The 9,680-nt window shown below is 41.6% G+C and overlaps 1 protein-coding gene across 2 annotated transcripts in view; it reads right to left on the reverse strand.

Annotated features, from left to right (window-relative positions):
* Positions 1 to 9,660, reverse strand: part of TMOD2 (tropomodulin 2) — a 40,493-nt gene extending 30,833 nt beyond the window's left edge. For both annotated transcript variants that reach the window (XM_006920360.3, XM_025038953.1), the window contains exon 1: positions 9,564 to 9,660. The gene's annotated coding sequence lies outside the window, so the exon portion shown is untranslated. The remainder of the gene's footprint in view (positions 1 to 9,563) is intronic.
* Positions 9,661 to 9,680: the final 20 nt, after the last annotated feature.

The raw sequence follows: 9,680 nt of genomic DNA on the forward strand, positions 1-9,680 counted from the left end.
TTATGAAGGGGCATGAGGAAACCTGGGGGTTATGCATATGTTCACCACCTTGATTGTAGTGATGGTTTCACAGATGCATGCATGTCAAAATTTAATCAAACTGTATACTTTAAACAAATGCAATTTATTGCATGTCAATTAAAAGACTTCAAAAAAATCAATGTGTACATCTAATACAGCTCTTTCAATAAAGTAAAAATTATATATTTAAGAAGGTATGTGCCATATTTTAATTTTTTCTTAATAGTACATAAAATATTGGTGTGTTAGAGTTGGTAAGATTCTATTTGTATTTCTATTCCGAGCGTCTACTACTATGCCCCAACTCCTCATCTTTCCCTGAAACAGACTTGCTCTCCTGATTTTCTAGATTATACCATTAATCTGCCAGTCACTTCCAAAATTCAGATTTTTCTCTGTCTTACTAAGTCCAGTTGGTTAGCACTTCTTGTGGAGTCTTATTGCACAGTACTTTTCATATCATCCCTTCTCATCACTCTTGTTTTAGGCCTTTGTTCCTTTGGGCCTGGACTACTCTAATTGCATCTTGAAAGGTTTCTGTTTTTCCCTCTAAGTCACCCAGAGCACCATGATTAGATCATCTTTCTTAATGCAACTAACAAACTACTTGCCTGGTGAAGGACTTATAATGGCTCCCTTTTGTCTACAGAATGAAATTCAGACAGTTTAGCATCTAAAGCTCCCATAATTTGGCTTTGATCTACACTTCCTGTTTTTTGCCTTATTTACTTTCTTAGGGCATCCCCCTGCCCCACAATCCAGTTAAAATGGTTTATTCCCTCTATGGGGTAGGCAGAAGAATAGCCCCCTAAGGATGTCCATATGGCTAATCCCCAGATCCTGGGACTATGTTACTTTACATGGCAAAGAAACCAAGTGTGATTAAATCAAATATTTTAAATTAGAAAGATTATCCTGGATTTTCTGGGTGGGCCTAGTTAATCACAAAGGCTCTTAAAAGAGGAAGGAGGAAAGCAGAAGATTCAGAGAACAAGATGTGACCACAGAAGCAGAGTGATGCAATTGTTGGCTTTGAAGATAGAGGTAGAGGCCGAGAGCCAAGAAATGTGTGCAGGCTCTAAAAGCAGGAAAAGGTAAGGAAGTGGATTCTCCTCTATAGCCTTTAGAAAGGAATGCATTGATTTTAGCCCAATGAAACCCGTTTCAGACTTCTAACCTCCAAAATTATAAGATAATAAATTTGTGTTGTTTTAAGCCACCCAACTCTGACAGTAGCTATAGGTAACTAATACATCCTCTTATTTATACACTTCCATTTTCTGGATATCTTGTTTGCCTCTCCACATCCACTCCCCACCTTGCTCTGTGCCCAGGGAAGATGATGTGTTTACACTGTATCAATGGGCTCCCTTGCTCTCTGGCTTCTGTTTGGCCAACAAGAGGCACTAGCAGGAAACTGGAGGGCAGGGGGAAAGGAGTAGGAGGGTAGTCCAGAAAGCCCCAATTCCAGTAAAGCCCCAATTCCAGTCAGGCAGCTTTTTTTCTATACAGCTGCCCTCCCCTTGCTGACTTCAGGCCTTGGGATGGTGAAGGGCCCCTGTGTGGCTAGGGCCAGATTTCTGCCTTGTTGAATTCCCTAAATCCTCTCCACATATTTGTAAATGGCCTCTTTATTAAAATTCCCTCCAATTACTCAGTTTGAGTGTGTCCTCTGTTTCTTGTTGAGACCTTGGCTGATACAGTAATATTACTTGGAATGCCCTTCTTTATTCTCATGGCTTATCTACCCATGCTCTGCCTTTCAGACCTGGCTAAAAGTCTGGCTCTGCAAGACCACAGACTGTCTGCACTGACTGAGACCTTAAAGCTCACCCAGTCTAGCAACATAAGAGGGTTTTTCTTCTAATTCTCTGCTCACTCCTTCTTGGTCTCTTGGTAATTACTCTTCCTCTACCTTAAATACCAGCAGGGACCTGTCTTAGAAGTTCTTTTCTCGCACTACACATTCTCCCTGGGGGAACTCATCGCCTCCAAAGTTTTAATATCCATCCCAAAGATCCCCAAATCCATCTTAGATCTAGACTGTCCCCGAAGGCTAGATCCATGTATTTCCAATTGCTAAACTGACTTCTCTACTTGGCTGCCTCAGGCACCTCAAATGTCACAAGTACTCTTATCATCTCTCCTTCCAAATAGCTTCTCTTTCTCTAGAATTTCTAATTTCAGGAAGTTGGTCAAGAAACCAGGGAGCCATTGTTGACAACGTCTCTTTCCTAACTCCTCTCCCCCCATCAGCAAATCCTGTCCTTACCTAAACATGTTAAGAATCCACCTACTTCACTTGATTGCACTGCTTCGTCCCCCTTACCCCCTTCCAAACCCTTCGACATACAAATGGCCAAAGTGATCTTTTAAAACAACTCTGCTCTAGATACTTAAAAATTTCCATTGGCTTCTCATTGCCTTGAGGATAAGGTTCAAATTCAGTCTGGCCTCTGTCATTCTCATTAGTCTCATCCTTCACTGCACTCCCCATGTCCTCCTGGCTTCAGCCTCCCGGACCACTTCCAATTCCTGGATCATGCCTTATGCTGTTCCCTCTGCTCAGAGCACTCTTACCCCCTCCTCCCTTGGCTCACTGCTATCCTACTCATCTTCCAGTCTCATTGTAAGCTTAATTCCTCAGAGAGGTCTTGTTGGGACCCCCAGATAAGGTCTGAGTCACTCCCCACCCCCTTGGCACAGCCCTTGATCAGAGGTTTCCTTGACTTTAGTATAATTGCTTGTTTTATCTTTGTCTCCCTTGCTAATCTCTGTGAGGGTGGGGACTGTATCAGTTTTAGTCACTGTTAAAATCCTGGCTCCCAGTCTTGGCCCAGAATAGGCATCCAACAAATATTGTGCAACCAATGTCAGATGAGCTAAGAGAGGTGAAGGGATCGATCCACTGGTCCAGAGCTCATTCCACTGTGTCTGCTGCCTCAACTCTCTACCAGGGACCTTTCTGAGGCCACCCAAGCCCACAGAAGTTGCTCTGCTTCCAAATTCGAGTTGCCTATGTTATAATTTGCTGTTTATTCCTTGTTCTCTCATTATCTTTTCATGTATGTTATACATACAGTTCTCTCTCTAACTATACCACTAACTCTCAGAGGACAGAGACAGTGTCAAAATTCTTTATCTTCCTTCCCAAGCCCAGGTTTGTACTGAAATATCAATAGATATGTCAACAGATATTTCAACAAATATCTATTGACAGCCCACCTTTGTCAGACACTGCTGGAACAAAAGCAGTAAACAAAACAGGTATCCTGTGCCTCGACTGAACTCCTGTTTTAGCAGTAAGAGACATTAAGTATTTATAATAACATGTTAATACTATGTAACAGTACTTGTTAAACCAAACTGTGTATGTTGTGCCAATGTAAGGGGGGAGGAGGAGTCTCTAAGTTAAAGGAGAAAAAAATGGTGCATCCTTCTGGAACACAACTTTAACTTAAAGATTTATGGGAAAGCTAGTTGTTAATTTTAAATAATAAATACAGATATACCATGGGGGAAGAATGCACTGTTTACATAGCTTTTAAAACCAAGTCATAGATTTCTGGTTCATGGCTAGCCAACTTTAGCCCCACCCAAGCTCCACAAGGGTTCACATTTGTCCTCTCCTCCAGTTAAAGATGCCATAGTGGAAAGTTTGCCAAAGCACTGCAAGAGTTTCACCTCCAGCAGAGTATCTGTTCCATGGCATGCATTCAACATGGAACAAGACAAGAAGATACGGAAATTGCACAGTAGAATGAAGCAAAGCTAAAAAAAAAAAAAAAAAAAGCTTCAGGAGTCCTAGTGGGCACAAAATCAATATAGTTAGGAAAATGGAAAACAGGAGTTAGGATTTGAACTGAAGGAAGGATGACTTAGGCCCTCAGAAAACTCTTCCTATTACTCAAAGATATGAACCCTGAGAAGGAAATCAAAGTGTGTCTTTCTTTGCTTTTCTTTGCACTACCTTCTTTGTGTAACTGTGGCATAAAAATGAAAAATCACATACAACACGAAGTACTCAGCTTTGGTCTTGCCTATGCACAAAGACTTACAACCAAAGCCAAAACAAGTAGCCGTATATATTAAATCCAATCCAAACCTGAGACTAATTTTTACAAAAGAGTAAACAAAAACTACTGATAAAAACCTAGTGAAAGGTTTTTAAACGGACAAAACAGTGCCACAGATTGCTTAGGAGTGCACACCTATCTAGAAAAGATACAAAGGGCTGCTCACAGAAAGGATAGACACCACATAATAGGAGGGGAGAAGGGGAGTTTTGACTGGAGAAAGGGAACTCAGGATTCAACTGTATTAGTGATGATTTACTCCCAAGTGGGATAATCAGTAAGTGAGAAGGTATTATTCTTCATATCTTTAATATTTCATAATAGTTTTTAAACAATTAGTGAACCAAGCTGCACAAGAGCAAAATCTACATTTTCTAAAATGAATAAATTAGAACAAAACTGGCATAGCAATAAATCCTCCAATAAAACTTGAATTGATCCTATATATTTAATTCCTTTCTAGCTATGGGTAAATACAAAGATATGCACAAAACACATAGCCTGTGTTTTGGAATTTAGCTATCTGAAGATAGCACAGTCAAGTCTGTTTCTTTTTTAAACAGCCAAATGGCACCTGCCATATTCTGGACAATTCTTGCAGAAGATCAAGAACAGAGAATGGGGTAGGCAAAAAAAAAAAAAAAAAGTGACAAGATAATTGGAATGAGGAAAGTTGAAAGTGGAATGAGGAACAGATCTTACCAGAATGAAGAGTTTTATCTAAGATTATTTTTTCCTAACTTGCCAACATTATAACACAAAAATTGCTAAACCTCAAATTGTACGTGAAAAGAGTCTCCTTTTAAAACAATATGCCCACTAGTGATTACCTGCCTCCAGGTTCAGAAGAGCACAGAATACTAAAAGCATGAGCCCTGAAGTCAACTAGCCCTGGGTTTGATGGTTACAGATCTGTGTGCAAGTGACAACCTCTCAAAGCCTCTGTTCCTTCTTCTGTAAAACAGGCTAAGAACAGTACTTATCTCAGTAGGTAGAGGTGATGCTTAACATCATAGTGTGCATATTAGGTGCAGTGCCTAGCACATGCAAACCTTTAATCAAAGCTATTTCTCATTTGTCCTTGGTCTGGGGATAATCTTCTACTTGGGGTATTTGTTCCCTCTGTTATCCTTCTCAAGATCTATTGAATATGGAGAGGCAGCATCCTCTTAGAGCTGTGGGTCAGTATTACCAAGTATAGCAAGCCACCATTATGTAGGCTGGCCAAAGTACGGGATAGGTTTTGCATGTACAGGAAGTAGCTGGGAAGCTTCTTGGCTGGGGAAAAAGCTCTTTAGCATGGAAGTCTTACCGTCTGCCCAGACTGCCACCTGGTTTCTAATTTTCTTGGCAGGTTCTACTTCCTGCTGCTGCCTTATCCCTTTATCTGGACCTATTCTCTGTTTTCTAAGAAGACCCTATTCCTATTTCTTGACTTCTTGCTTTCCACTTGTGTATCTGTCTTGTTAGTTTTTAACTGCCTATTGATGCTAGACCCTCATCTTGCCTTTGGGAAGTTATTGGCTTTTCAGTTCCTGACTGGTACCATGAGTTCCCTACTTTCTGTCTTTTGATTCACATATCCTCCTGGCTTCTGCCAATTATGTAGTCTTTGACCAATCTATCTTGTCTCTTTTTCTGTCACCTGTATCCCAGCTGGGTTTTGACCAAAGCTTTGTTATAACTTATGGGTACTATATATACCTTGACTCACGACTGCTTATCAAGATGATAAGTAAGATATTAAGCAACTGGTATGGAATGGGCATTGGCCAATTAGAATGGCGGTCAGCTATACACAACAGGGATGGCTTTCCCTGCACATACTGGCTGAACAGTAACCCAGCTCACTAGACTCTAGACCCCTCCAATCACTCTGATGAGAGGCCTCAGATTTGCTTCTTATTCATCATGTCAAGGCCTTGTACCCTGTTTCATGAGCTCCTGTTATCCACAGTCCTAGAACTGACTTTCTCATTCCCACTCTACCCAGCTGTCACTATGGGAATCCAGGAATACTGGAGACACACATGAAAGAGATGGGGTAGCCTTGATGTCAAAACAAGAAGGTAAAATATAAAAACAGAAAGAAAATATCTATCTATCTATCTATCTATCTATCTATCTATCTCCCAGGAGTAGCAAAAATATCCTTTCAGCAAAAGGTTTTGTGTAAAATTAAGTGTTGTATCTTAAAAGTTACTTCTGTTTTCTTGGTCTAGAAACAGGAAGTCTCTCCTGCACACCTTTTTGAACCACTTATAATCTATAAGGGAAACATTTGGTTGCATGTGATTTACAAATAAAAGGAATGAGAGGAAACCCTACAACTTCTCTTCTGTCAAAAAGCTGGATCTGTTCTTTCCCCAACGCATTCCTAACTCAAAATAAAAAGAAGCACCACGTGGAACTTCCTAATACACTGACACAGATCTCAAATGTAGAGAGGAAAGGGACAGTGCTTTCAAGATAGTTCTTGGGTAGGGCTAGAATTTCTAAGGTTTGGAAATTATTAATATTTTGAGGTTGGAGTTAGGGAATGGGATGTCTTAAGAAAATAACTGATAGTAGCCAAGATGAACCAAAAAAGGGAACTTTCTCTGACCCCACTCACACCACCAATGGGATTTAAATGCTGGGAACTTGAAGCCACAGGTTCACTTTTCAGTTCCCCAGATTCACTGCAGCTGTCTATCACTAACTACACCGTCCTCTAGAATGCTTTTTCTTTATTTACTTATTTATTTTATTGATCTCCTCCAACTTTTTAATTTAACTCATTTCCAGTTTGCCCCAAGAATACTCACTGGCAGCGCTTGCGACTACAGCATTTATCCTGAGATAACTCGCAGATTACAATGCTAACCTACTCCCTAAGTTTGCCACAAAATTTCTCGATTTTATTTTCGCATCGCTCTAGTGTATCGATAGTCTTTGGCAACAAATGACATCATTCTATTTATAGCATTCTGTTTTTAGTAGTGGTATTTCCATTTACAAAATACAGTAATTCTCCATCACCGAAGATGTCAAATCCTGGATGTTCCACTTTGTGTTGTTCCGTGCTTTGAAATTTACCACTCGAAAAAAAATTATGAATTACTGATCATCATATGCATATCTGTTAAATTAGGATTAGGGACAAGTTCTGTTTAGAAATAAACTGTTTTTATATTTTATTTTCACATTGAAAACCAGTCAGATTTGCTTCAGCCTCAAAGAGCATGTTTATGTAAAATTAAATTAATGCTGGCAGTGAGCTGCACTTTTTTTTTTCTAAACGAGAAATGGGTTAAAAAGTTCAAATTTACAAAAAAGGTAAAACAGTACAATAAGCACTTGTATACCACTCTCTTTGATTCGCCAACTGTCATCATTTCGCTGTATTTCTAAACTTGCTTCCCTGACTTTATACTTTTTTCCTGAACCAGCTGAAAGTTGCAGATATCATGACACTGCCACCAATACCCACATCTCAAAAGAATAACGACAGTGTCATACATAACCACAGCATCACTAATGCACCTAAGAAAATTAAGTAATTCCATAGTATTATATAACATAGAATCCATATCCCAGTTTCTCTAATTGTCTCCAAATCATCTTTTATAGCTTTTTTTAATTTTATTTTTATTTTTTGCTGATCTAGGATACAAAGTTCACACATCCCAATTGATTGTTACATCACTTGAGTATTTTAATCTACAACACTCCCCCAACCCCTTGCCCCAGTCTTTTTGGCAGGAACACTACATAGGTGAAGTTATGACATTCTTACTGCATCCCAACAGGAGACTCGTTCTAGGTGCTGTTAAACTTTATCACTAAGTTAAAGTGATGCTTAACCTCTCCATTGTAAGGACACATATTCCCTAAGTAATCTGTGGAGAGATACTTTGAAATGATGTTAAAATCCTGTTCTCTGACAACTTTTCATGCAAAGGTTTTGTATCCGTGGATGAGTCCTTTCCTGTATCAGTTATACTACGGTTTGCACTGCACTGGTTTTCTGGTTTTCTCGTTCCTTCTATTGTGTACCATTTATTATTCAAACAATCATTACCCCTCCTCTCTTTCCTCAGTGTACACACTCTCTGGTTACTTCTTGCTGGTGCTTCCTCTCCACCTCCTGGTTGACCACATCTGACCATTCCTGCCTAGCCGTGGGGAGCCATTGCTTTCCCCTTTACCAGCTGATCTCATCACTTTACCTTCGGCAAATTAAAAACAAAAACAAACAAAAAACACGTTGCCGACAAATTTACAGTAATCTAACAAAAGTTAAAATGGTCATAATGCATATTTATTGGGTTTGATGTAAGGGAGTAGAAAAAATCAGTTTTATTTTTTTAAAAATTACATTGCCTAAGCCCTGAAAAACCTTTCCTCCTCACTATGGAAAAGCCACTTATCTGTCACAATCAGGCTTTTTCATAATGGTGTTGAATAGAAGCACCCTCTCATCTCCTTAGTTCCCCGATATGAGAATCTTGGAAGAAGAGAGGGTTAGAAATCATTTACCCCAACGCCCCATTTTACATGGAGAAAGAAACTAAGAGAGGTGCCTAGAGTCCCCTCAGCTCCTTAACGGTAGAGCTAGGACAAGAACCTGGTTTTAAAAACACCTCCTCTGATATTCAGTCCCTTCCCAAGCGCCCCGCCACGTGATTCAGATGTTTAATGGGAAAGATGAAACCGGAGCATTCAGAGCTAATTTGCATTTTGTCTGCATCGTTTTTGAACACTTTAAGTAAAAATTCCCATTAGGAGCCTTTTATTAATATTATTATTACGACATTCTAAAATCAATCTTCATTTCTATCAGGTCAACAGGGAAAATTTAGGAAGATTCAAAGGAGCATCTGCTAACCACTACCTTAATCAGGAAAAATCTATAAGGTCTCGAGGACCTGTATCAGGCCGCTCTCTGAATGTTGCTTTCTCGGAGGCTGAAATACCTTGCGGGTGACAGCTCCACGGATCTTAGAAAAAAAATGCCAGTAGGAGTCCACCCAACCCCACCCTTCCCCATCGCCCGCTTTAACGATGCAATGAGAGGCATTAGATTCTAGGAGCTTGTCAAACGCTCACAGAAGAGAAAGTGGGGAACAAAGCCCGGCGTGGAAAAACCCAGCCCCGCAGCACTGGAGGACAGGAGACCGCGCCCTCCCTGCAGGGGCCCGGCGGGCTGCAGAGGCTGCGGAGCCGCACTGCGGGGCGTGGGACCCACACCCTGCGGGCGCCTCCCGCCGCGTCGCTCTCTGCAGCGCTCAGCTCCGCGAAGCCAGCCGGGCCGCGGACGCAAGAGGCAGCCCCGCTCTCCGCACCCGGCCGGCTGAATGCCGACGCTGCGGAGCATCCTCCAGCTGCAGAGAGGGCGCGGCCGCCCCCGCACTGCGGGCTGGGGCTGCAGCTGCAGACAGCGCCTGGCCCCGGCGGGCCGCCACCCACCTCCCGAGCGCTCACCCTTCAGTGCGCCCATCCTGGAGCCGGCGGTGCGGGCAGTCAGTGCGTCAGCCCCGAGGTAGCGGGGCCAGGAACAGGGGCGGCACCGTGGCCGGGCGAGCGCGGCGATCAACAGGC

This window comes from Pteropus alecto, unplaced genomic scaffold (assembly GCF_000325575.1).
Source record: "Pteropus alecto unplaced genomic scaffold, ASM32557v1 scaffold86, whole genome shotgun sequence".
Classification (NCBI taxonomy): domain Eukaryota; kingdom Metazoa; phylum Chordata; class Mammalia; order Chiroptera; family Pteropodidae; genus Pteropus; species Pteropus alecto.